This window comes from Bos taurus, chromosome 23, assembly GCF_002263795.3.
Source record: "Bos taurus isolate L1 Dominette 01449 registration number 42190680 breed Hereford chromosome 23, ARS-UCD2.0, whole genome shotgun sequence".
NCBI classification, from domain to species: domain Eukaryota; kingdom Metazoa; phylum Chordata; class Mammalia; order Artiodactyla; family Bovidae; genus Bos; species Bos taurus.
In genome coordinates, this window is record NC_037350.1 from 3,412,335 (window position 1) to 3,439,331 (window position 26,997).

The 26,997-nt window shown below is 44.7% G+C and overlaps 1 protein-coding gene and 1 non-coding gene across 28 annotated transcripts in view; one reads left to right on the plus strand and one right to left on the minus strand.

Moving 5' to 3' along the window:
- DST (dystonin) overlaps nt 1-26,997 on the plus strand; it is a 514,523-nt gene that overhangs the window by 159,066 nt on the left and 328,460 nt on the right. The window lies entirely within an intron of this gene.
- Nucleotides 21,443-21,515, minus strand: TRNAG-CCC (transfer RNA glycine (anticodon CCC)). Its single transcript has one exon. It is a non-coding gene; the product is annotated as a tRNA-Gly (tRNA).

Below are 26,997 nucleotides of genomic sequence, written 5' to 3' on the forward strand. Positions count from 1 at the left end.
GTAACTTTCTGTTAAGTTTCCATCTCCCTTCCCAGTTCTCTTTCCTCCAAGTTTGTTTTAAAAAACCCATCATTCGCATCGGTGCCCGCCTTCCCTACTGGAGGCTTTCCTCAGCACTCTTAGTGGCTTACCTGCTCACGTTGAAAGGCTGACTGAGAGGTTCTGTCTGTGTGGTCGACACGGCAGCTTTAGCCTTTGCTCTGATGATCTGGCTGGGCCATTGCATCAGAGGGGCGTGGGGAGTCCCTGCTGTCATTGTCTGAGGGCCGTTTCTCCTGGGCCGCTCAGCTTCCTCAGAGAGTATGGTTTTCAGCTCCAGCTGATGAGGGAACTGAGTGGGCGGAAGGTGGGAGGATGTCCAAACTGAAAAAATTTTATTAAATATTGGAGCATGGTTGATTGACAGTGTTGTGTTAGCTTCAGGGGTACAGCAGAGTGACTCAGTTACATATGCGTATGTCCACTCTTTCTCAGATTCTTTCCCCGTGTAGGTTATTACAGAATATTGAGCAGAGTTCCCTGTGCTGTACGATAGGTCCTTGTTGATTATGTACTTTATATCTAGTAGGGTATAAATGTTAATCCCAGCTCCCAATTTATCCCTCCCCTCGATCTTTCCCTTTGTTTTCTGTGTCTGTGAGTCTGTTTGTAAATAAGTTCATTGCTACCATTTTTAAAACTTCCACATGGAAGTGACATCACATACTTGTCTTCCTGTGACTTGTTTCGCTTAGTATGATCTTCGGGTCCAAGAGCGTGTCCGGTTTTCGTGTGGCCTCACTCTTCACCGCCTTTGGCGTCCGTGTCTCCAAGACGAGAGACCCCATCTCTCTCTCTCTGTCTCCTCTGTTGGTCGGCGGTCATGGAGGGTGGGGCACCTCCCTCAGAGACCGCCCCCTCCCCTCCAGAGCTGCCAGTCCGTCAGCTTCTGGGGGGCATCCAGCAGGGTTTCAGATAGGAACCGGGATGCTCTGCTACTGCCTGAGGCTCTAGCTTTTCATCTGTTGGGTCAGGTATCACCAGTTCCTTTGCTTTTGGGCTCCCAAATCTTGTCTTTTTTTAAAAAGTATTGAAGTACAGTTGGTTTCACAATATGGTGTTAATTTCTGCTGTGCAGCACATGACTCAGGTAAACATATATTCTTTTCATACTCTTTCCCTTTGTGATTTGTCAGGATATTGAACACAGTTCCTGAATCTTATTCTTAACAAGTCCTTTTCCTTTCTCCTTGTTTGTAGGAGGAGATCCTAAAATTAGATCCCCTCACTGTCAATGTAGTGGCTTTCAGGAGAGGAGACGTGAGCTCAAGAGTTCAGCTGCCCAACTTGATCAGAACCGAATCCTGTGATTATGAAAAGTGAAAGCTAGACGATAAAAGGCCTCAGGTTGCCGTCATGGCTCCACGTGGAGCCCCAGCCCTCTCAGCAGCCCTCCCGCTGGGCTCCGTGGTGTCTGAGTGTCTGCACAGACCTCGCAGGGCCTTGTGTCTGCTGTTCTTTCCCAGTAGATCTGGCTGCCACTCGTTGGACTGAAGAGTTAAATTTGGAAAAGTTATTTAAACTCTTCTGCTGCAGTGCAGGTTGACAGCCGGTTTTAAAATAAAATGTTGAGTTTAGAAACCCTAAAAATGCTGTGTTGGTTTTCACCAAAAGAGCTGGTGTGTGTGTGCTAAGTCGCTTCAGTTGTGTCTGAGTCTTTGTGACCCTATGGGCTAGAGCCAGTCAGGCTTCTCTGTCTGTGGGATTCTCCAGGCAAGAATACTGGAGTGGGTTGCCCTGCCCTCCTCCAGGGGACCTTCCCAACCCAGGGATGGGACCCACATCTGCTACGTGTCCTGCGTTGGCAGGCGGGTTCTTTGCCACAAGCGCCGCCTGCATCTTCTCCTGAAATCACTCATTGCCTGCACTGGCATTTTAAACATTTCTGCTTTCTCAGTGTCAGCTCTACCTCACCCAGGTGTCACGAAGAAAAGTTAGAAATTACAACGCATGTGGCTTCTTTGATTAGACGTTTGAAGCAGAAACTCTGTGATGTTTCATTTTAAGACCTTTTTCTTCCTCTGAAGAATTGATAACAGCATCTTAAGGAACTTTTACTAAAAATAGTTTGGGGGGGGTAAGTTTTTGTCACGACTTACTTATCAGGGACAAAGTGTACATTCTTCACTGCATATTCATTTAAGTTGAAAAAAGCAGTCTGAAATTAGGCCGGATTTGCTAAACTAAAGAAAAGCTAGATTTTTAACGTTTAGACGGACCAGGAACTTCCATTTTTTTGGTGAATATTTCTCTCCTCTTCAAAAGCATGTGGTTGTTTTGGTTGGTAGAATTCTCTTTGGGTAGTTTGCTTTTCTTGTATTTTATTTGCAAAAACTTAAAATCTGTAGAAAAGCTGAAAGAAGGATTAAGTGAACACTTTGTGTCCTTTCACCTAGGTTATCTAGGTTCAGTGTTAACGATTATTAACATTTTGGTGCCTTTGTATGCTGTCTCTTTATTTTTAATTTTTTCTGAACCATTAAACATTGTTTATACATTAGGCACTTTGTCCCTAAGTCATCACATATGTCCTCAGAATGTGGAATTTCTCTTATATAATCAGCATACTGTCTTCATCCCTAAGAAGGTGTCTGTAATACTGTCTGATATATAATAGGCATTCTTCCCTCATTTTTCCCAACTTTTCACTCCCACCCTCCCCTAGGCCCCCAGGACGTCAAGATTCAGACAAGGATTGCAGGTTGTGTTTGATTGGTATATATCTTTGGTCTCATTTATTCTAGAAAAGACCCCTCCTTGCCAGTCGTCTGAAGGAATGTCCTGCAATCTGGATTTTTTATTTTGATCCTCACTTGATTCATTGCTATTGTAGAAACTGATCATTTCTTCCTCATTTATTAGCTGGTGTTCTTCTGTACAGAAGACCGTTCACCACCGCCCCCCCACCGCCCCCCCCCCGCTCCCCCCCCACCGCCAGCTCTTTTCTACACGTCACTGTTGACTTACGGATTCTTTTTTTTACTCTGTGTGTTAGAACCCATTACCACTGCTATTCTTTTTGATGCTTAAATTGTCCCAGGTTTGGCTAGTCGGAGCCCTTGCAGCCAGCTTCTGCTTTTTTTGTTGTTGTTTTTTTTTTTTACCATGTTCTTGTTAATCTTGAGGCATCCCTGTTTTCTGGCACAAGATATTCCCAGTTCCCCTTGTGCTTTCTCTGCCCCAGATCTGCAAATCAGGTATCTGAAGAGTCCTGGTTTCTTTTGCTGGGGATGTGTTTTTGGAAGCTGAGATCTGGGAGCTAGATGCCTTTATTGTTATCTGGTTACCCCTGCTCTTAGGGCCTTTTAATGGAAGTAGCTAGGAAATAGATGTTTTCTTTTTTCTTTAGAGATTTCTTGTTTTTATAGACCCAGGAAATTATAGCATACATAGAAGGATTTTATTCTTTTAAAACTAAAAAAGAACTTTTTAAAATTGGAGGATGATTGCTTTAGAATGTTGTGTTGGTTTCTGCTGTATAACCGCACTAATCCGTCGTAATTGTGTGTGTATCCCCTCCCTGCCCCTCCCCCCGCCCCTCCCTGTAAGTCATCACAGAGCAGGCTGGGCCCCTGTGTTGCAGAGGAGCTTCCCACCAGCGACCTGCTTCACACATGGCAGTGCCTGTCAGGGCTGCTCTCTCAGCTTGTCCTAATCTCTCCCTCCCTTGCTGTGACCGCAAGTCCCTCCCCTACATCTGCGTCTCTGTCTGTCCCCTGCAGATGCGTTCCTCAGTCCTGTTTTTCTAGATTCCATACATATGTGTTAATATATGATATTTGTTTTTCTCTTTCTGACTTACTTCACTCTATAGCAGGCTCAGATTGATGCACCTCACTAGAACTGACTCAGATTCGTTCCGTTTTATGGCTGAGTAATATTCCATTGTATACCTGTACTCCGTCTTCATGTTGATGGTCATCTAGGTGGCTTTCATGTTCTGGCTATTATAAATAGTGCTGAAGCCTGTTTTTAAGTCATAAATTTATTAGTGATGCTCACTATTTGAATCTGATATCATGGGGTTCTTTTTCACCTTCTTCTGATGTAACCTTTTGGTTCCTACCAGCATTTGTATATAACCTAATTGCTCTTTCCTACAATATACGTGGAACAGCGCCTCTGTTACTACATCTTATCCTTACCAGCCTCATTCGGTGTCAAGGTCTGGAGGCTCTCCCAGGCTGCGTACTGGAAATAGATGAAAGGATGAGGGATTTGATGTAGGCATAAATGGTGGCCCAGATCTAAGGCAGCTTTTAGAGTCAGCTGCTTGCGTCCCCCTGCTGTCTTGGCCTTGGTTACATTTTCACTCCAGGTATCTCTGCTCCTTGTCTCCCACCTTCAGCCTTCCCCAGTGTGGAGGAATTTTCCAGGCTGATCGTTTACCCTCTGTTCAGCAGCACCCCTTTTGGGCGATGTCTTTGCTATTGTTGGTCACGAGCAGGGCGGAGAGATTTCTTTTGTGGAAAGGGTCTGGCTGCTTTCTTTTGTTTGAACATTGTAATCACTGGACGTTCTCAGGTTTAATGGACTAGTACAAACTGGCTTTTATTTTTCTTAGAATGGCTGTAGACCGTTTCATCCAGAAGTGTGGTTCAGTTCAGTTCAGTTCAGTCGCTCAGTCGTGTCTGACTCTTTGCGACCCCATGAATTGCAGCATGCAGGCCTCCCTGTCCATCACCAACTCCCGGAGTTCACCCGGACTCATGTCCATCGAGTCCGTGATGCCATCCAGCCATCTCATCCTCGGTCGTCCCCTTCTCCTCCTGCCGAAGTGTGGTTAATGGCGTATTTTCAGTTCATGAGTAATTTCGAAAATAAGGTAGTAAAATGTGTTTAATTTCCAGCTTGCCAACCGCAAGCTGTAGTCTCTTTCTGAACAAATCAAAGTCATTATACAGGGCAAATATATTTAGCTACTGATGACATCTTAGAGAGCGCCCAAAAGGAGGAAAAAGATATGTGTTTTTTTTTTTTCCCCTAGATTTCTGAATGAGAAGAAAAGGTAAGCTGCCCAAAGTCTGTCAACTTGATATTTTAAGAAGAATAAGTTTTTTTAAAGAAAATCTATGGTAGGTGTTGTTAGTGACTGAGAATTAACAAGCCAGTTTGTAAAATAGTGAATAAAATAGTGAACAGAACATAAACTTTCAACTTAACAGACTTAAGTTTGAAATTGGCTTGTTCAAACTTTGTGACATTGAGTAGTTGGCGAATGCAGTCTTGAGTCTCGGTTTCCCTTTTGTAAAAGGAGCATGATAACACCCACTATCTCCCAGAGTTCAGTTCAGTCACGTCCAACTGTTTGTGACCCCATGGACTGCAGCACATCAGGCCTCCCTGTCCATCATCAACTCCTGGAGCTTGTGAGCAAACTTGTGTCCATCAAGTTGGTGATGTCATCCAACCATCTCATCCTCTGTCGTCCCCTTCTCCTCCCGCCTTCAGTCTTTCCCAGCATCAGGGACTTTTCCCATGAGTCAGTCATCTTGGAGCCAAAGTATTGGAGTTTCAGCTTCAGCATCAGTCCTTCCAATGAATATTCAAGACTGATTTCCTTTAGGATGGACTGGTTGGATCTCCTTGTAGTCCAAGGGACTCTCAGGAGTCTTCTCCAACACCATAGCAAAAAGATCAATTCTTTGGCGCTCAGCTTTCTTTATGGTCCAACTCTCACATCCATACATGACCACTGGAAAAACCATAGCTTTGACCTGATAGACCTTTGTTGGTAAAGTAACATCTCTGCTTTTTAATATGCTGTCTAGGTTGGTCATAGGTTTTCAAGTGTCTTTCAGTTTCATGGCTGCAGTCACCATCTGCAGTGATTTTGGAGCCCAAGAAAATAAAGTCTGTCACTGTTTCCATTGTTTCCCCATCTATTTTGTCATGAAGTGATGGGACCAGATGCCATATTAGTTTTTTTAATGTTGAGCTTTAAGCCAGCTTTTTCACTGTTCTCTTTCACTTTCATCACTATAAGTGAGAAATCATAGAGGGTTAGACACACAAAAAAATACCTTTTAGCTTTATTTTCTGGTAAATCAGAAGTCCTAGCTCTGGAGAAATAAAGGATCTGCAGTGAAGCCATGGTCGGGAAGTGTGACAGCGGGCCCATCTCTAAGAGGTGGGGTCTGAACCCCAGGGGGCAGCCGTGAGCACGGTGGGGGCACCCCTGCCAGGGCTGGGGGACTGGGGCCCCGAACCTCGTCCGGGCAGGTGAGGTGGGCTCCCATTCCCACAGGTGGTCCTGACCTCCATGCTCGGTGTGGGAGCCCAGGGACTGAGCGCTGGGGAGGGTAGGACTGAGCCCTACCCAGGGGATATAACAGTTGTTAATTTTTCTTGCCAATGAGTGATTTCTTTCCAGTGCACTCATAGTGGTACATTATGGTCTAGCCAGTAAGTGGAAGTTGTAGAAGGTGTCAGGGGGAATTCTTCACCCTCCTTCCTGGAATGATCGGAGTTCTTTGCGCTGAGGACTTCTGCATAGAGTCTCACTGTGCTGATGAACACTTGTAAACAGGCACTGTGTTTTATACGGCAGCACCACTCACAATCGCAGAGAGCTGGGAGCAACCTGAGTGTCTGCCGACGGCAGAATGGATAAACAAAATGTGGTCTGTACAGGCAGTGGGATGTGACCAGCTTTAGTAAGGGAGGAAGTCCTACATCTGGGACAACAGGGACTGCCCTTGAGAACATTATGCCGGGAGAAGTAAGGTAGTCACAGAAAGACAGATGCTGTCTTCATCCACTTATAGGTGGCCGCTGCTGCTAAGTCGCTTTAGTCATGTCCGACTCTGTGTGACCCCATAGACGGCAGCCCACCAGGCTCCCCCGTCCCTGGGGTTCAGGCAAGAACACTGGAGTCGGTTGCCATTTCCTTCTCCAATGCAATTCACAGAAACAGAAGGTAGAAGGGTCCTTACCAGGGATGGTGGGCCGGGTTGGGGCTGGGGGCGGGAATGGAGGCATCATTTAACGAGTGAAGTGTCTGGGAGGAAAAGGTTCTGGGGACTGGCTGCACAGCAGTGTGAACATACTTAGCACTAATGAGCCATAGCCTTAAAAATGGTCAAGATGGTAAATTCTATGTTACAAATCTTTTACTGCAATAAAAAGCACAATAGTTTACAAGATACTGTCTGTATAATAGACATTTATGTATATATAAACACATACTAACATTTATGTCTATGGTTATTATATACACATATTTAAAAATTTAGTGTAGACTTACATGTATTTTATATTGTGCTATTTCAGTGTTTCTAAAAGATAAAAGAGTAAAAGATACACAGACTAAAAGTGATACAATCTTTCCACAGGACAACGTACATATTCATGTTAACTGAGATTTCGCTTCCAAGAATTTGTTACAATGCAAAAATTGTGCATAAATGTTTAACAAGGGTATTAGTTTACAGCCCTGTTGATAATAATAATGAAAAGTTGGAAGCAATTCTGATTGCTTAGTTTTAGAGGATTGGTTAGATTATGGTGCGTCCATCATTTTACTGAAACAGAGATCCAGCCCTCTGTTGGCTGTGCAGCTCTCTATTGGTTGTGGGGATAAAACTTGATTGAAGAATACCTTGATTCTGTTAACACTTGAAAACGTTTATGTTCTATGTATAAACGACAGAACTCAGGTTCTTTTAACTACGGATTGTGCTGTAGCCACTGTAACAGATGAATTCTCTCTCCCTTTTTAAAGTCTTGGTTTTATTTTCAAATTTTTATCTTAATTGATTTGTTTAGTTTTATTTTTGGCTGCGCTGTGTCTGTTACTCTGCGTGGGCTTTCTCTAGTTGCGCCGTGCGGGAGCTGCTCTCCAGCTGTGGTGAGCGGACTCCGGACCTCAGGAGCTGGGGTGCAGGAGCCTAGCTGCTCCGTGCCCTGTGGTGTCTTCCTGGACAAGGAGTTGAACCCGTGTGCCCTGCATTGGCAGGTGGATTCTTAACCACTGGACCACCAGGGAAATCACAGAGAGAGGGGGTCTCTTGATCATGTAAATTATTCTAGCCCTTTTTTCAAAAGTTGGATGCCAACTAATAGAAGAGTATTATATACAATTCCGTATTTCATAAACTTTTGCTTCTCAAAATATTTGATGAAGAAAAACTTGGTAGCATCTTTATGACTGTCCTAATTAAATTTAAATGTTGTTTAGATGTATATGTCATGAAAGTTGCCTTTCTTTTCTAATATTCATTTTATCAAGTTAACATTACTCACCCATACAGAGAAAGTCATTAAACAATTCCGTGTTAGAACCTCTTTATAGCCATGCTTCTTTTTCTTCCCCCCCCTTTTTTTTTAAATCTGGCATTTATTTGGTCTTTAATAATCTTCAGATAAGATGATCAAAATGCCCATGAGTAAATTAGTCTGCTTCTCTGTGAGCTCTGAGTTTCATTCTGAAGAGATGGGAGTCTAATTTTATCTTTTGTGGTGTATGTTACAGTGTTTTATATTTTTCCATGCTAACTTTGATGAGAATTTCAACCAGTCTTAAATAATGAAATACTCAAGCTCATAAAATAACTAAGCTATTTTGTATCAATTTGTGTAGTGTCTAGGAATGCAAAGCATTTAGTCTAGTTTGTTTTGGAGAAGACTGACCTTCTACCTCAAGTCTTGATTTAAGTAACCTTGGTTAAATTACTGTATCTCTCTGAGCATCCATCAGTTTACTCATCTGAAATTTAACTTCTGTGAACAGAGCATTTTTATACCTCAGGTGCCTTTATCTTAGGCATGTTCACTATCGCAGCCCAGATGCCAGATCTGTTGCACCATCTCTGCTCTGAGAGTTGGAGCACCCTCATGCCTTACTTATAAATGGGAGGGGTCACTGCGTGCACTTCAGAGAGTTGTTGTGAGGTGGGTATGAGTTACTGCATCTAGACTTCTTGGAAGAATGCCTGGTACATGGTAACTCAATCATACAAGAATGTTGTTTTTATCATAGTTCTGAGTCTGCGATGGTGCTTTACAATTTAAAATTTTCAGTGTTTCAGTGAATAAGAACTTGCCAACTAGTTATTGTTGTTCAGTCACTCAGTCATGTCCAACTCTTTGTGACTTCATGGACTGCAGCACACCAGGCTGCCCTGTCCTTCACCATCTCCTGAAGTTTGCTCAAAAACGTGTCCATTGAGTCAGATGGATGGTTAAGTCTACCCAACCATCTCATCCTCTGTCGTCCCTTCTCCTCCTGCCTTCAATCTTTCCCAGCATCAGGGTCTTTTCAAATGAGTCGGCTCTTAGCCATAGGTATCAAAAGTAGTGGAGCTTCAGCATCAGTCCTTCCAATGAATATTTAGGGTTGATTTCCTTTAGGATTGGCTGGTTTGATCTCCTTGCTATCTAAGGGACTCTCAAGAGTCTTCTCCAACACCACAGTTCAAAAGCATCAGTTCTTCAGCACTCAGCCTTTTTTATTGTCCAGCTCTCACATCCATAGATGACTACTAGAAAAAGCATAGCTTTGACTATACGGCCCTTTGCCAGCAAAGTAACATCTCTGCTTTTTAATGGGTTTCCTAGGTTTGTCACAGCTTTTCTTCCAAGGAGGAAGTGTCTTTTAATTTTATGGCTGCAGTCCCATCTGCAGTGATTTTGGAGCCCAAGAAAATAAAGTCTGTCACTGTTTCCATTGTTTCCCCATCCATTTGCCATGAAGTAATGGGACTCCACTCCAGTACTCTTGCCTGGAGAATCCCATGGATGGAGGAGCCTGGTAGGCTGCAGTCCATGGGGTCGCTAAGAGTCGGACATGACTGAGCGACTTCACTTTGGTTTTTCACTTTCATGCGTTGGAGAAGGAAATGGCAACCTACTCCAGTGTTCTTGCCTGGAGAATCCCAGGGACGGGGGAGCCTGGTGGGCTGCTGTCTATGGGGTCGCACAGAATCGGACACGACTGAAGTGACTTAGCAGCAGCAGCAGCCATATATATATGAAAACGAAAGTTGCTGAGTCGTGTCCAAGTCTTTGTGACCCCATGGACTAAATATAATCCGTGGAATTCTCCATGCCAGAATAACCGAGTGGGTAGCCTTTCTTCAGGGGGTCTTCCCAACCCAGGGATCGAACCCAAGTCTCCCACATTGCAGGCAGATTCTTTATCATCTGAGCCACCAGAGAAGCCCATACAAAAGCCAAAGACCTACTGTATGCTGACTTCTCTGTTTATTGTAAGCCCTGAAGTTCCAGATTATTCTTTCTCTTGGTATCACGCTCCAGGCATCCCAGTCCTAGAACATTTTTAACTCAAGATGTATCTAAGAATAGCAAAGACTTCCCAGGTGGCCCTGGTGGTAAAGAACCCAGCTGCCAGTGCAGGAGACATAAGAAGTGTGGCTTCAATCCCTGGGTTGGGAAGATCTGCTAGAGTAGGAAATAGCAACCCACTCCAGTATCTTTGCCTGGAGAATCCCATGGACAGAGGAGCCTGGTGGGCCAGAGTCCATGGGGTTGCAAAGAGTTGGACACGACTGAAGCAGCTTAGCACGCATCAGTAGGCCACCAGATCTGCAATCCTTTTGTTTTGATTAAAAAAAAATTGATGTATAGTTGATTGACAGTGTTGTATTAATTTCTTCTGTATAGCAACATGAGTCAGTTATGTACATACATGTGTATATTGTTTTTCTGCAATCCTTCTGTTGTATTCCTGCCTCAGTTCTGCACAATAAGACCCTGGACAGTTTTGTTTTCCTTTTGTTCTAATTCATGGTGTTGTTTAGAGGAGGCAGAGAGAAAGGAAAGACCCCCAGTTCGATGGAATCAACCACTTCTCACACTGACTCAGTCCTTCTGCTTTGACATCTGTGGCATAAATTGGCCGTGAAATCCTGAGCCAAGGAATGTGCGTATTTAAATGGCTAGACTTTCACGTGCATTTAAAAATATTTTTCATGATACCTAACAAGATGCAGCAAAATGATGATTTTTTCCCTGCTGCCTAGTGGGGGAGATGCTTATTCCCACGCCTGATGCTTGCTTCTGGGGGTGGGGACACCCTCTTCAGAGGGCGGAGGCCGAGGCCCCAGCCTGACTGGTGAGTTTCTGATGAGAAGTGGCCCCCCGGCTGCAAGTGCTCAGGGACCCACACCCCTCCACCCCAGGGGCACCTACTGCCTGTGGCTGGGGGGTCAGTCTGTTGATCTGGGGGTGGTCAGTGTCTCCAGCTTGGGCTCCTGTTTGCCTTCTCACCTGTCCCCTCGTATCCGTCCGTGTTGAGCTGGGGGTGGTCAGTGTCCCCAGCTTGGGCTCCTGTTTGCCTTCTCGCCTCTCCCCTCGTATCCGTCCGTGTTGAGCTGGGGGTGGTCAGTGTCCCCAGTTGGGCTCCTGTTTGCCTTCTCGCCTGTCCCCTCGTATCCGTCCGTGTTGAGCTGGGGGTGGTCAGTGTCCCCGGTTGGGCTCCTGTTTGCCTTCTCGCCTGTCCCCTCGTATCCGTCCGTGTTGAGCTGGGGGTGGTCAGTGTCCCCGGTTGGGCTCCTGTTTGCCTTCTCGCCTGTCCCCTCGTATCCGTCCGTGTTGAGCTGGGGGTGGTCAGTGTCCCCGGTTGGGCTCCTGTTTGCCTTCTCGCCTGTCCCCTCGTATCCGTCCGTGTTGAGCTGGGGGTGGTCAGTGTCCCCAGTTGGGCTCCTGTTTGCCTTCTCGCCTGTCCCCTCGTATCCGTCCGTGTTGAGCTGGGGGTGGTCAGTGTCCCCAGTTGGGCTCCTGTTTGCCTTCTCGCCTGTCCCCTCGTATCCGTCCGTGTTGAGCTGGGGGTGGTCAGTGTCCCCGGTTGGGCTCCTGTTTGCCTTCTCGCCTGTCCCCTCGTATCCGTCCGTGTTGAGCTGGGGGTGGTCAGTGTCCCCATTTGGGCTCCTGTTTGCCTTCTCGCCTGTCCCCTCGTATCCGTCCGTGTTGAGCTGGGGGTGGTCAGTGTCCCCGGTTGGGCTCCTGTTTGCCTTCTCGCCTGTCCCCTCGTATCCGTCCGTGTTGAGCTGGGGGTGGTCAGTGTCCCCATTTGGGCTCCTGTTTGCCTTCTCGCCTCTCCCCTCGTATCCGTCCGTGTTGAGCTGGGGGTGGTCAGTGTCCCCGGTTGGGCTCCTGTTTGCCTTCTCGCCTCTCCCCTCGTATCTGTCCGTGTTGAGCTGGGGGTGGTCAGTGTCCCCAGTTGGGCTCCTGTTTGCCTTCTCGCCTGTCCCCTCGTATCCGTCCGTGTTGAGCTGGGGGTGGTCAGTGTCCCCGGTTGGGCTCCTGTTTGCCTTCTCGCCTCTCCCCTCGTATCCGTCCGTGTTGAGCTGGGGGTGGTCAGTGTCCCCAGTTGGGCTCCTGTTTGCCTTCTCGCCTCTCCCCTCGTATCTGTCCAGTTGCAGTGTTGCTCTTAGTGCTCATCTGTTTTATTCCACTTCTGAATTGGTTTAAAGTCTGGACAAGGGGTTTGCTAGTTGCTGGCTCTCCTGAAGACATGGGTGCCTTGCTTTCTTAGGCCTTACGTTTCTCAGTTGAATTCCCTGCCAATGACAGTTTGTATAGAGAAACCACAGTTCATTCAGGTTAAGTACTGGGGGCCATTTTCAAGGAAAAAACAATCAGCGGTAAAGGTACATGCTCATCTCTGCTTAAAGATGAACAGGGTTCCTTCTTAATTTATTTTTTAAAATATATTTATTTACTTGACTGTACTAGGTCTTAGTTGCAGCATGTGGGATCTAGTTCCCTGACCAGGGATCGAACCTGGGCCCCCTGCACTGGGAGCACAGAGTCTTAGCCAGTACGCACCAGGGGAAGGCCTTCATTCTCAGTTTCTAGTAACTTATTGTGTAAAGCATAAGGGACCCTGTGAGTGCACGTTAGTATTTGCCTGGATGTTCTGCTCCCCTAACTGTTAGCATTTCAGATGAAGCTGTCACAGTGTGTAGAACCTTGAAACTTACTTTCCTCCAGGTCTTGATTTGACTGTGACCTTTGAAGAGACAATTTGTTTTTGTAATGCTATTCAAAATAAAATCTTTGGATGTGATAAAGGGGGTTTAGTGAGCAAGAAAAGTTTTTGAAAGCTTTTCAAAATAAAATTGAGTAGTTTAGGGTACTTCCCTGGTGGTCCAGTGGTTAAGAGTCTGCCTTCCAGCGCAGGGGATGTGGGAACTGGGACCCTGTATTCTGAGGAGCAACCAAGCCCACATGCCCTAACAAAGACCCAGGGCAGACCCCCTCCCCCCGAAAGAAAAACAACAGCTTAGGTTAGTGTTTAGTATAAAGTCTTAGTATAAAGCTTAAGTTTAGAGCTCTCTTTTTCACTCAGAAAATTAAAAGCTGTTAACTGCTAGGAGGTCCTTCAGGAGCTGTGTGTCTGTATGCCTTTGACCCGTCTCCCTGCCTTGTTTTTTGAGCACTTTCTTTTGTTCTGATGTTACTGAATGTTCTAGGCTTATTTTGTATCTTCCCTGCCCCACCCTTTGAATCATCCATTTCTCCCAGGAGCCTTGGCGCTTTTTTTTGGAGACAGTTTGAGAAACTAAGATCTCAGCACTGGGCCTTTGAAATCTTCTGGTTTAAGAGTGGGTCTGGTATTTTGGAATCATAAAATGTTAGACTGGCTTTCAGTTAATAGGTGTAATAGTACCTGGCACCCATTATATGGATAATGGTGATGGTTACAGTTTTGTTTAGAGGTAAGAATGAGACATTTGAGGTTAAATAACAAAGCAGTTTATATCACTGATGGGATGCAGGGATGCCCCAGTTGTGCAAAGTGGGCAGTGCCCAGAGGCCCCCTCCTGGCTGAGCAAGGCTGGGAAGGCTTCTTTATTGGGGGTAACTGTTGACTAGTCCCAGCCCAGCTCAGCTATCACCTTCTTTAAAATTGAAATATAGGTGATTTCCAATGTTGTGTTACTTTCTGCTGTCCAGCAGTCAGTTACACGTGTGTGTATGTGTATGTGTATACCCACATTCTTTGTATACTCCTTCCAGTGTAGCTTCCTGTAGTGGACTGAGCATAGCTCCCTGTGCTGCACAGTAGGCCCTTGCTCGTCATCATCCTGTATGCAATAGTTTGCATCTGCTAATGTGGACTCCGTCCCTCCCCCTGCCGACCACAAGTCGGTCATCTGTGTCTTGGCGTATGTTTCTGAGTCATAGATAGGCGCACTGGTGTCGTAGTTTAGAGTCTCCATGTGGGTGATGTCATGTGGTGTCTTTCTCTTCCTGACTTCAGTCAGTATGATCACTTCAGTGCATCCACGTTGCTGCAGATGGCATTGTTCCATTCCTTTTTATGACCGAGTAATATTTCGCTGTCTGTCTGTACCACATCTTTATCCATTTCTTTGTCGATGAACATTCAGGTTGTCTCCGTGTCTTGATTACTGTGAGGTTGTTGTGAATAGTGCCACAGTGGACTTTGGGGTTTCATGTATCTTTTTGAATTACTTTTGTCTGGATAGATGCCCAGGAGTGGGATTGCCGGTTCATATGATAGCTCTATTTTCAGTTTTTTGAGGGCCTCTGTACTGTTCTCCATGGTGGCTGCACCGGTTTACATCCCCACGGACAGTGTCGGAGGATTGTCTCTTCTCCCCACCCTCTCCAGCGTTTGCTGTTTGTAGATTTTCCGGTGATTGCCATTCTGCCCAGTGTGAGGTGCCTCATTGTAGTTGTGATTCAGCTGTAATCGCTTCTTTCTTTCCTTCCTGAAAGAGCTCCATTGTAGCTGCATCTGTGACCCTCAGCACCGATCACGCTGTTTGCATCTCCCTTTCCTAAGAATCTGTGAGCTTTTTGAGGTCAGGGATTGTGTCTCGTCTTTGTATAATCTTTAGAACACAGTTCAGTAAGTGAGGACTTCTGCACGTTTTGGTTATGAATGCGCTGAATGCAGAGTGTCGCACATACGATATCACAGAATCATTCCTGAACAGTATTTGTTGTTGTTGTTCAGTTGTCTGCTCCACTGTGTCTGACTCTGTGACCCCGTGCACTGCAGCGTGACAGGTTTCCCAGTTCTTCACCATCTCCCTGAGCTTGCTCAAACCTATGTCCATCGAGTCGGTGATGCCATCCAACCATCTCATCCTCTGTTGCCCTCTTCTCCTCCTGTCCTCAATCTTTCCCAACATCAGCATCTTTTCCAGTGAGTTGGCTGTCTTATCAGGTGGCCAAAGTATTGGAGCTTCAGCATCAGTCCTTCCAGTGCATATGCAGGGTTGATTTCCTTTAGGATTGACTGGTTTGATCTTGCTGTCCAAGAGACTCTCAAGAGTCTTCTCCAGCACCACAGTTTGAAAGTATCAATTCTTTGATACTCAGCCTTCTTTATAGTCCAAGTATCACATCAGTACATGACCACTGGAAAAACCATGGCTTTGACTGTATGGACCTTTGTAGGCAAAGTGATGTCTCTGCTTTTTAATACTCTAAATTTGTCATAGCTTTTCTTCCAGGGAGCAAGCGTCTTTTAATTTCATGGCTGCAGTCACCATCTGCAGTGATTTTGGTGCCCAAGGAAAAAAAAACCTGAACAAGGTACAGGTTTCACTCAGGTTTGAAAAGCTGAGTGAATATGCCAAGTTCAAATGCAAGTTCAAGATGGTACTGAGAGTCACTGACCTGATCTGAGGTTGATGATTGCATTAATATCCTCACAGTTCTCTGCTGCAGGACTTCAGAAGATGGCTGGGAGTCAGGAGGCTTTGATGGAGGAAGTGGCATTTTGTTTGGTTTTACTTTTTTAGTTTCTAAACATTTTATTGGAGTATAGTTCATTTATAGTGTTGTATTTCAGGTATACAGCAGAATGAATCAATCATACACATAATATATTCATTTTTTAAAAAGATTCTTCTCTTGTAGGTTATCATAGAATACTGAGTAGAGTTCCTTGGCCTATAGAGTGGGTCATTATTGAGTATGTATAGTAGTGTGTATCCTTTCTGAGCTCCTGATTTATTTCCTCCCCACTTTTTCCCCTTTGGTAACCATAAATTTGCTTTCTATAAGTCCATTTCTGTTTTGTAAAAGAGTTCATTTTATCATTTTTAAAAAGTAAATGCTACATATGAGTGATAAGGGTATGATATTTCTTTGACTGACTTCACTGAGTCTAGTTTGGTTTTAAACATGGATGGGGTATGGATGGGCCGTGGACCAGAACTTTGGGAGTGGGAGGTGCAGGGTTCTTCCAGGGAGAGTTGGGAGGTCTGTCGGCTGACATAGGACGTTCGGAAGGAGACCAGAGTACTGAAGGGGTAAGCAGGGGTCCTGGGAAGAGGTGTGTCAAAGCTTGCAGAGTGACTTTGTCTCAGTTAGGCAGCTGGTAGGTTGGAGATTGTGAGCAGGGGAATGTGGATAAGAGAAAGATTTGAGAAAGAGTCATCCAGTGTGGACACTGGGAACTGGTAGCTCACAGGCTGAATAAGGGAGCGTATCTCATGAACTGCTATAAAATTTTAAACCAATATTTAGAAGTTGGCAGATTTTATTTAAAAATTCAGAGTTTACGCTCCTCTTGAACAGGCCATCCAGTAATTCTGGGCCCACGGGGTCCATGGTGACAGTTGGCAGAAGCTGAGCGGAAGACGCCCCTGAAGCAGGTCTCACCCTGTCGCCTTGAACGTGGCCCACCTCCCCATGGCCATCGACCCTGCCCGCATGTCTCCTGTGTACATTTGAGCTTGGGGTCCTTGGTTCAGAGGTGTGTAGAAAGCAGCCTTCTGTGTGTTGGGTGTGGGCTTTTGTGGTGTTTGTAGCGGTGAGATACAGGGGAGCCAGGTCTAGGCGGGGGAGAGGAAGTGAAGGAGCGTGTGTGGGGCGGTTATACTGGACGACCGGGAAGAAAAGCTCACTGGTGACCAGTCGCTTGTAAGGCCCAGGAGATAGCGGTACCAGTGTTCTGATCTACTGTGTAACAAAAAGTTTTTATTGAAGTGTAGTTGATTTACAGTGTTGCGTTGGTTTCAAGTATACAGTAGTGTGATTCAGTTTCATATATATATATATATATATATATATATAAAATGTATCTATTATATATATGGCTTCCTTGGTGGCTCAGCAGTAAAGAATGTGCCTGCAATACAGGAGACTTGGGTTTGATCCCTGGCAACCCACTCCATTGTTCTTGCCTGGGAAACCCCATGGACAAAATGGGCTACAGTCCATGGGGTCACAAAAGTCGCACACAACTTAGTGACTGATATATATATCTACATATTTATGTAGATACATATTCTTTTCTAGAATTTGTATGCCTGTACCTATATTCTTTTCCAGAGTTTTTTCCATTATAGATTATTAGAAGATAGTGAATATATTTCCATGTGCTGTATGGTCCTTGTTGGTTATCTATTTTATATATAGTCATGTGTATATTTTAATCCTGAACTCCTAGTTTATTCCTTCCCTGACCTTTCCCTTTTGGTAACCATAAGTTTCTTTTCTCTGTCTGTGAGTTTGTTTCTCTATTGTAGAGAAGTTCATTTGTATCATTTTTTAAGATTCCATGTATAAGCCGTATCATATGGTGTCTGTCTTTCCCCATCTGACTTCCTTAGTGGGATCATCTCTAGATCCATCCGTGGTGCTGCAGTGTTCTGTATAACAAATCACTCAACCCCCTAGAAGCTTTGAACAGTCACTCTCTACTGACTCACCAGGAGTCTTGGGGTAGCTCGGCTGGGAGTCTGTCGTCCAGGTCTCCAGGCTCTGCGGTGCCCTGGGTCCCCGCCCCCAGGCCTCAGTGCTCACCTGTCCCTGGAGGCCCCAGTGCTCACCTGTCCCCGGAGGCCCCAGTGCTCACCTGTCCCTGGAAGCCTCTGTGCTCACCTGTCTGGAAGCTTCAGGTGCTCGCAGCGGGGCCACCGGAGACTGAGGAGGGTGGGGGAAGAGAGTGGACCCCGCAGGGGGGCCCTGTCGTCTGTGCTCTGACCCCAGAGAGACGTGTCATTTCTGCTTTGTGTAGGTGATCCCATGACGGAAGAGACTGCATAGGTGTGAACCCCGGAAACGGGGACTACGGGGGTGACCCCGAGGGGTACTGTGTGGGGGCGGCCAGCGCAGTGGCCGAGAGACACACGCCTTGGCTGTGCCTTCTGGCGCTCTGGCCCCTGTCTGTGTTGCCAGCGTAGTCCCCCGGGACAGAATTATTTGTGATTCTGATTGTTCTGTTCCACTGACTCTCATTGTTCACTTGTGATGTCCTCATGGAATGAAAATCAAAACAGTTTTGGAGTTTTAAAGAGCATGTTGTTCATTCTCTTAATTTTATAGTCTTTTAGACTTGAGAGGCTGCAAGGCAGTGCCTTGATCAGTGTCAGGAGGCTGCAGAGTGAGTAGCGGACAAGGCAGGGCTGCGGAAGGTCGGTTCAGCCATGCCTCCCAGCCTGCGGTCCCCAGCACATTGGAGCGTCGTTGTATAAAAACAGCATCGCAAGCAACTTCTCATGATTCAGCTATTAAATTAAGTCTTCTGTGAATTTTATTTTCCTTGCTGTAAAAGAATTCAGATGTTATACTGAAAATTTACCCAATGTCTCTTAATATATGCATCTGACATTTGGTTTTACCAAAGGATTAAGTGCTTATAGAACAGAAGTTGACTAAACATCTAAAATCATGCTATGTAAGTGCTGAGATTCGGATGGCTCAGCTCTCTTCGCCTGGCCCAGTGCTTGTGTTTAAAATAGCCTGACCCACGGTATAAGGTGCAGCTTTTCCCTGCTTCCTTTGTGATTTCCCTTTCAGAGTGCGTTTTATTAGTCGTGTTGGTATTCCTTTCTCGCTGGAGTATTTCTCGCTTTATGTTTAAGTCATTGTCCCATGAGCTCACCGGCCAGAGCAGGAGCCTTGTGACTCTGACATAATCTTGCAGTGGGATTTTTCTCCAGGTTTGAAGTTTTTAAGCAGAGGTTAAAAGGTCATACCCTCCTTAAGGATGTAGGTAAAATTTTGTGTTCGTTTTCACCTTCTGTGTGCACTTGGAAGAAAGCCCACTGATTTTATCAGATTCTTGGAGAAACCTACGATCCCCAACTATTAATGACACTCAGTGTTTACTGCAATTTTGTCCTCTAGTTGTGATGGATTTTGTTGTTTTGCATGTGTAGTTTGTGTGCAGATATTTCTACATTTCTGAAAACGGAGTCTCAGCATTTTTCCCATAAAAACTCAAAACCAAAACACGTACTTGAATATTTTGACCCGGAGTTTTTGTACTTCTTTGATGATTATTTATATATTTAGAATTGCTAGAAATAACAATTTTTGCAATTTAATGTTTTTAGATGTTTTACTTCTCTAGGTTCAAAAAATTCTAACATCTCCTTAAATGACACCACATTTTTTAACTATGACATTACAGATGCAGCCACAACGTCAGTTGAACAACTGCTCTTTGCAGACAATTTTAGTCACATAGCTGGTGTGAGGATTAGTGTTTGTCTAAATTGGGGGCCCTGTGGAAGAGAATTTCTGAGCTTCTAAAATAATACCCAGTTTTCCTAGGTAATGTTTATCATTCTCTTCCCTTTTGAAGAGACTTTATTATCTAACAGGAATGCTGTTAAGATCTCTCCTGGTAATTGTATGGCCAGAGTCCTTTTAAAAGTTAAATTATTCTGGGATGTGGTAGCTCTAAGGCTGTGTGCATATAAAGTCCAGAGAGATTTTATAAATAGAGCATTCCTTTCTCCAGCTCCTACCTTACTCCTCAATAATTCAGTTTCCTGGCTGGTTATTTCTTTGTTTCCATGTTTAAAGATGGCAGGTTTTACCCAGAGTCCCATTTTAAGGGTTCAGCAAAAACCAGTGCGGGTAACAGTCTAGTTCGTCTTTTCAAATCCTCATTACGTCACAGGACTCAGTAGATAGAGTCATGCGCTCTGCCGCCAGGGGTATGTCCCATGGGTAGTAGACCCAGCTCTGGGGAGACGCAGGGGATGGAATAGGGCGTCTCACACTCCGGGTTTTAATTTATTGACTGGCTTTGAAATTAGAAGCAGTTATGGTCTTTTTTGGTTAAATTAGGCTGATTTCTACCTTAAGCACCAAGTCGTGTTTGTTTTATTCTTTAAAAATTTTTATTGGAGTATAGTTGATTTATAATGTCGGGTTAATTTCAGGTGTACAGTAAAGTGATTCAGTTATACATATACTTGAATCCACTCTTTTTCAGATTCTTTTCCTGTATAAGTTAGAGGATATAGAGTTCTCTGTGCTGAATAGAAGGTCACTTTGGTTATCTGTCTTACAGCTGTGTGTTATGTTTATTGTATTGCTACCTCTGACAGCTTGAAGGGAACATATAGCACAAAAATTTCGTCATACTTTTCGTGTAACACTGAGACCACTCAGCCTTGGGGTCTAACAGTCCAGGTGTGGAAATCCTGGCTCTGCCAGTTTTAAGTTGAAACTTTTCATTGCTGAACTTTTCTGCACCTTAGTCTGTTTGCAGACGTACGCTTCCTGGTTACTGTGGCTCCCTCTGACTCCTTCACCAGCTCTTATGGAGTCTGACGTGGGCAGGCGTCAATGAGATCATCAGACACCTGGAAAGTTACGGCTGGGGTAGGAGCTGTTACACCTGGAAAGTTATAGCTGCAGTAGGTGCTGTGACGGGCAGATCGGTGCGTGGAGAGATGACAGATGTGGTGGGGTTTGGTGGAGGGAAGTCAGCGAAGGAATGTTGAAAAGGAACTCTTTTGCTTGAAGTTGTGTAATAGTTGTGTTGCTTGCCTTTCTCATGGCTTGTGTTACTTTATTTCTACTTTTAGTTCCCTTATCTGTGTATTTCATCTGAACTCCATTTTGGAAGTGGGTGGAAAGTGGATAATAAAGTAAATGAGAGTAAGCATTTTGAGGGCAGGGATAATTTTTTAAATGAATAGGCTTTTAGAGTAGTTTTAAGTTCACAGAAGAGTTGGGCATAAGGTCCAGAGAGTTCCCACATACCCTGTTCTCCCCAGTTTTCCTTATTGTTCAATGAACATTTTGTATTAGTGTGGCATATTGATTTTAATTGATGAACCAATATGGCTATATTATTATTAAGCACAGTCAATAGTTAAAGTGTTGTAAAGCTCTTTGGGGTCTGACAAATGCCCTAAAAATCCCCTGTCCTCCACCTGTTTATCCCTCTCTTCCTCCCTGCCCTCATTGGCCTTTTTTTGTCTCAATATCTCTGCCTTTTCTGGAATGTTCCATAGTTGGAACCATGTAGCTCTTTCACACTGGCTTTGTTCACCTAACAATATACTATTAAGTTTCCTCCTTGTCTTCTCCTGGCTTGGTAGCTCACTTTTTCTTCCTTAAAAAAACATTGATTCATTTATTTGGCTGCACCAGCTCTTAGTCGTGGCTTGTGGAGTCTTTACTTGTGGCACGTGGGGTCTATTAACAGTTCCCTGACCAGGGATCGAACCTGGGCCCCCTGCATTGGGAGTACAGAGTCTTAGCCACTGGACCACCAGGGAAGTCCCTCATTTTTCCTTCTTTTTCTTTTTTTAGCATCAAAAATAAAAAAAGAATAAATTTTTACCCTGTTCACTCACTTTTTTTTATTGCAGAATAATACGCCATTGGATGGATGTTTATTCATTCACCTGCTGAAGGACATCGTGGTTGCTTTTGAGTTTTGTCAAGTCTGAATGAAGCTGCTATAAACATTCATGTGCACATTGTATGTGGATATGAGTTTTCAGTTCCTTTGAGTGAATGTCTGTGAGCATGGTTTATGGTTTGCATGATAAGACTGTGTTTAGCTTGGTAAGAAACCGCTAACCTGTCTTCCAAAGTGCCTCTGCTTTTTGCCTTTCTGTCAACACCGACTGGGGATTTCTGTTGGTTGACCCTCTTCGAAGCACTTGGAGTTGTCTGGTGTTTGGGATTTGGCTCTTGGAATAGGTGTGCAGGGATACTTCATTGTCCTGCTCTGCCGTTTCCTGATGACATGCCACGTGGAGCATCCTTTCATGCGCTTACTTGCCATCTGTACATCTCCTTTGGAGAGGCGCCTCTTCAGACCTTTTGCTACTTTTCATTTGGGTTGTTTGTTTAGTTCTTGTTGAGTTTTAAGAGTCTGTTGTCTATTTTGCATAAAAGGCCTTTTTCAAATGCATATTTTACAAATGTTTTCTCATTCTGTGCCTGGTCCTTTCCTTCTCGTTCCAGTATCTTCTGCTGAGCAGAAGTTTTTGATTTTAATGAAGTCCAACTTACTGCTTTTCTCTTTCAGGGACTGTCTTATTTATAAAGTCATCATTTATTTATAAAGTTATTTATTATAAAGTCATCTACCCAACCCATAGTCACCCAGATTTTATTCCATGTTATCATCTCGAAGTTTTGTAGTTTTACATTAGGCCTGTGATCCATTTTCAGTTAATTTTTGTGAGACATCTGTGCCTGGATTCACTTGTTCTGCCTGTGAGTGTCCAGTTGTTCCAGCACCATTTGTTGCAAAGACTATCCTTTCCCTGCTGGGTTGTCTCTGCTGCTTTGTCAAGATCTGTGTTGTTCTATTTCTGGGTTCCCTGTTCATTTCCATTGACCTGCTTGTCTGCTTCCTCACCACCACCTCGCCGTCTTGACGATGTCGGTCCTTCAGCCTTGTTCCTTTTCAGGATTATGTTGGCTGTCCTGGGCTGGAATGATTTTTTGTGTCTGAAGAATAAGCCCTTGCAGACTTCCCTGGTGGTCCAGTGCAGGCCGTGTGGTTCTGTCCCCGGTCGGGGGACTAAGATTCCCCCTGCCATGGGGCAGCCAAGCCTGTGTGCCCCAACCGGAGAGCTGGCACCCCACAAGACACACCAGCTCGGCCAAAGGAAAAATCAGCACTCGCTAAACGCTCTTTGTTAAGTACTAGCTTTTCAATATGGCAGCTGTGGTGATCTTTTAAAGCTCCAGTCTGATCTGTTATTCTGCCCGAGTCCCACCTCTGTTTTCCGATTGCGGTGAGGGTCACATTGAAAGTCCTGAGCTGGGCTGCTTTCCTGGCTTTGAATGTCTTTCCCCCCAGGTCTGCAGGGCTGATGCTCCTTTGTCTATTTCAAGTCCTGTTCACATGCAACCTTCCCACCAAGGATCCTGTGGTCATTTTATCTGAGATCTCAGCTTGCCCCCTTTCTCTCCTTTAAACTCTATACTCTCTCAGCCTCTCTTAGCCTGCTGTTTTCTTCATAACTGTCATCACCTTCAAAACCTTATGTACTTACTTACTTGTTATTTTTATCATTTATTCTCTCTCTCTGCTTAGAATTTAATTCCAAATAGCAGAGTTCTTTGTTTTGTTGACTACTATGTCTTCGGCAGATAAAACATTGTAGGTTTTCAATACATTTCATTTTAAAAAATGAATAAGTGAGTGAGTGATACGGTGACGTGCAGAGCATTAGTTATGTGGAAGGAGGCTGAGTGCCAGTCCATTCGGTCCCACTGGGACCTTGTAAGATCAAGTCAAAATCCAAACCAAACCAAGATTAATATTTGACAGATGTATTGATTTCTGACAAGGTGCAGCTGCTTGTGTGGTAGTAGGTTTTCCTGACTGTGTGACTTACGAGTAGCTTAGGAGCAGCAGCTGAGTCAAAGTAGAAGCAGAACCACTGATTCATTAGACTTTCTGAACACAAGTTGCGCACTGTGTGTCTCAGCTAAGAGAACTGGGATTTCACTGAGTGTAAGGATGATGAAAAGAGAAATGCGGCAATGACAGAGAAAGGCCCGTGTGTCTGAAATGAGAGACTTCAGACTTTAGCAAGTTCATGGTGCTGTCTTCCAGAGCAACACCATAGCCAGGACTTCAAAGCAGATCGGTTTACCCACCTGTGTATCCCATTACCTGGGCTGGTAGGGACTTGGCATGTAGTAGGAGTCAAATGCAGAGAAGGCAGTGGCACCCCACTCCAGTACTCTTGCCTGGCAAATCCCATGGACGGAGGAGCCTTGTAGGCTGCAGTCTGTGGGGTCGCTAAGAGTCGGACACGACTAAGCGACTTCTCTTTCACTTTTCACTTTCATGCATTGGAGAAGGAAATGGCAATCCACTCCAGTGTTCTTGCCTGGAGAATCCCAGGGACGGGGGAGTCTGGTGGGCTGCCATCTCTGGGGTCACACAGAGTTGGACACGACTGAAGTGACTTAGCAGCAGCAGCAGCAGGCATCAAATGAGTGTCAAAAGAATGAATATTGTAAGAGGCAATGAATTGTCAATGACATTGAGGATCTGGGCATCATGGTATTTGCCTTTGTCGTGATTTATCTATAAAAAGAGATATTTTTCTACCTTGAAGAAGTAAGTTGCCTTTGACTTAAAAGTCTGAGGTGAATACATTTTCAGCAAACGTGGAATGGTGCTTCAGTTAGTGAATCTTCAAATGTGAGGTTTAACTTCTGCAGTGGTCATGATTGGCAGGTTCTGGAGCTGGAAAGTTGTGGTGTGTGTGCCCAGCTGAGCAGGACAAGTAGCTACGCTTAGATTTTCTCTGCCCGCAAGCAGTTCACGAAAAACAGGAGATCCCAAACCAAATGTAGTAGGTTCTGAGAGGAACTGTTTCAGGTGTTTTCATTCTGTTTTATTGAAGTTTTGCTGATTTACAATGTTCTTTTAATTTCTGCTGTGCAGCAAAGTGACTCAGTTATACAGATACACATTCTTTTTCCTATTTGTTTTCATGTTGGTTCCTCAGTTCAGTCACTCAGTCATGTCTGATTCTTTGTGACCCCATGGACTGCAGCACACCAGGCCCCCCTGTCCATCACCAACTCCCGGAGCTAACTCAAACTCATGTCTATCAAGTCGGTGATGCCATCCAACCATCTCATCCTCTGTTGTCCCCTTCTCCTCCTGCCCACAATCCCTCCCAGCATCAGGGTCTTTTCAAATGAGTCAGCTTTTCGCATCAGGTGGCCAAAGTGGTGGAGCTTCAGCTTCAACATCAGTCCTTCCAGTGAACACCCAGCACTGATCTCCTTGAGGATGGACTGGTTGGGTCTCCTTGCAGTCCAAGGGACTCTAAAGAGTTTTTTCCAACACCATAGTTCAGAAACATCACTTCTTCGGTACTCGGCTTTCTTCATGGTCCAACTCTCACATCCGTACATGACTACTGGAAAAGCCATAGCTTTGACTAGATGGATCTTTGTTGGCAATGAAATGTCTCTGCTTTTTAATATGCTGTCTAGGTTGGTCATAGCTTTTCTTCCCAGGAGCAAGTGTCTTTTAATTTCATGGCTGCAGTCACTATCTGCAGTGATTTTGGAGCCCCCCCAAAATAAAGTCAGCCACTGTTTCCCCATCTATTTGCCATGAAGTGATGGGACTGGATGCCATGTTCTTAGTTTTTTGAATGTTGAGTTTTAAGCCAGCTTTTTCACTCTCCTCTTTCACTTTTATCAAGAGGCTCTTTAGTTCCTCTTCACTTTCTGTTATAAGGGTAGTGTCAACTGTGTATGTGAGGTCATTGATATTTCTCCCGGCAATCTTGATTCCAGCTTGTGCTTCATCCAGCCTGGGATTTTGCATGATGTACTCTGCATAGAAGTTAAATAAGCAGGTTGACAATATACAGCCTTGGCCTACTCCTTTCCTGATTTAGAACTAGTCTGTTCCATGTCTGGTTCTAACTGTTGCTTCCTAACCTGCGTACACACTTCTCAGGAGGCAGGTCAGGTAGTCTGGTATTCCCATCTCTTGAAGAATTTTCCACAGTTTGTTGTGATCTACACAGTCAAAGGCTTTGGCGTAATCAATAAAGCAGAAGTAGATGTTTTTCTGGAACTCTCTTGCTTTTTTGATCATCTAGTGGGTGTTGTCAATTTGATCTCTGGTTCCTTTGCCTTTTCTAAATCCAGCTTGAACATCTGGAAGTTCACAGTTCACATACTGTTGAAGACTGGCTTGGAGAATTTTGAGAATTATCTTGCTAGCATGTGAGATGAGTGCAATTGTGCAGTCATTTGAACATTTCTTTGGCATTGCCCTTCTTTGGGATTGGAATGAAAACTGACCTTTTCCAGTCCTTTGGCCACTTCTGAGTTTTCCAAATTTGCTGGCATATTGAGTGGAGCGCTTTCACAGTATCATCTTTTAGGATTTGAAATAGCTCAACTGGAATTCCATCACCTCCCCTAGTTTTATAGTGATGCTTCCTAAGCCTCACTTGACTTCACATTCCAGGATGTCTGGCTCTAGGTGAGTGGTCACATCATTGTGGTTATCTGAGTATTGAAGATCTTTTTTGTATAGTTTTTCTGTGTATTCTTGCTACCTCTTCTTATTATCTTCTGCTTCTATTAGGTCCATTCCATTTCTGTCCTTTATTGAGCCCATCTTTGCATGAAATGTTCCCTTGGTATCTCTGATTTTCTTGAAGAGATCTCTAGTCTTTCCCATTCTATTGTTTTCCTCCATTTCTTTGTGTTGATCACTGAGGAAGGCTTTCTTATCTCCCTGTGCTATTCTTTGGAACTCTGCACTCGGGTGGTTGGTTTCTCGCAGGATAATAGATTTGGCTCCCTGTGCTCTACAGCAGACCCTGTTTATCCATCCTGTATGTACCAGTTTGCATGGACTAACCCCAGACTCTCAGTCCTTCCCTGCACCATCCCCCTCCCCCTTGACAACCACAGATCTGTTCTCTGTATCTGGCAGGTGTTTTTAAGTGATCAGTTTAGGTGTTTTTCTTTGAGTGGACAGATGCCTTTTTTCCTGCTGAAGAAAGTCGACGAGGAGGAGGCTGTTGTAATTCAGTTCTGGAAAGTTTCCTCCTACCGGTTGTCAGGGATCAGGAATTAAAGTCTCACTGAGACCCCGAGGGTCTTCTTCCAGACACTGGTAGTTTCTCTAACTGGGGTCTGTCTAGTGTTGCCTCCAAACACCGTCAGGTCTCAGAATGTGTCCTTCTCCACCCCTGCGGCTCTGCTCTCGAGGCTGGCTGACTTCTCCCCTTACACCTC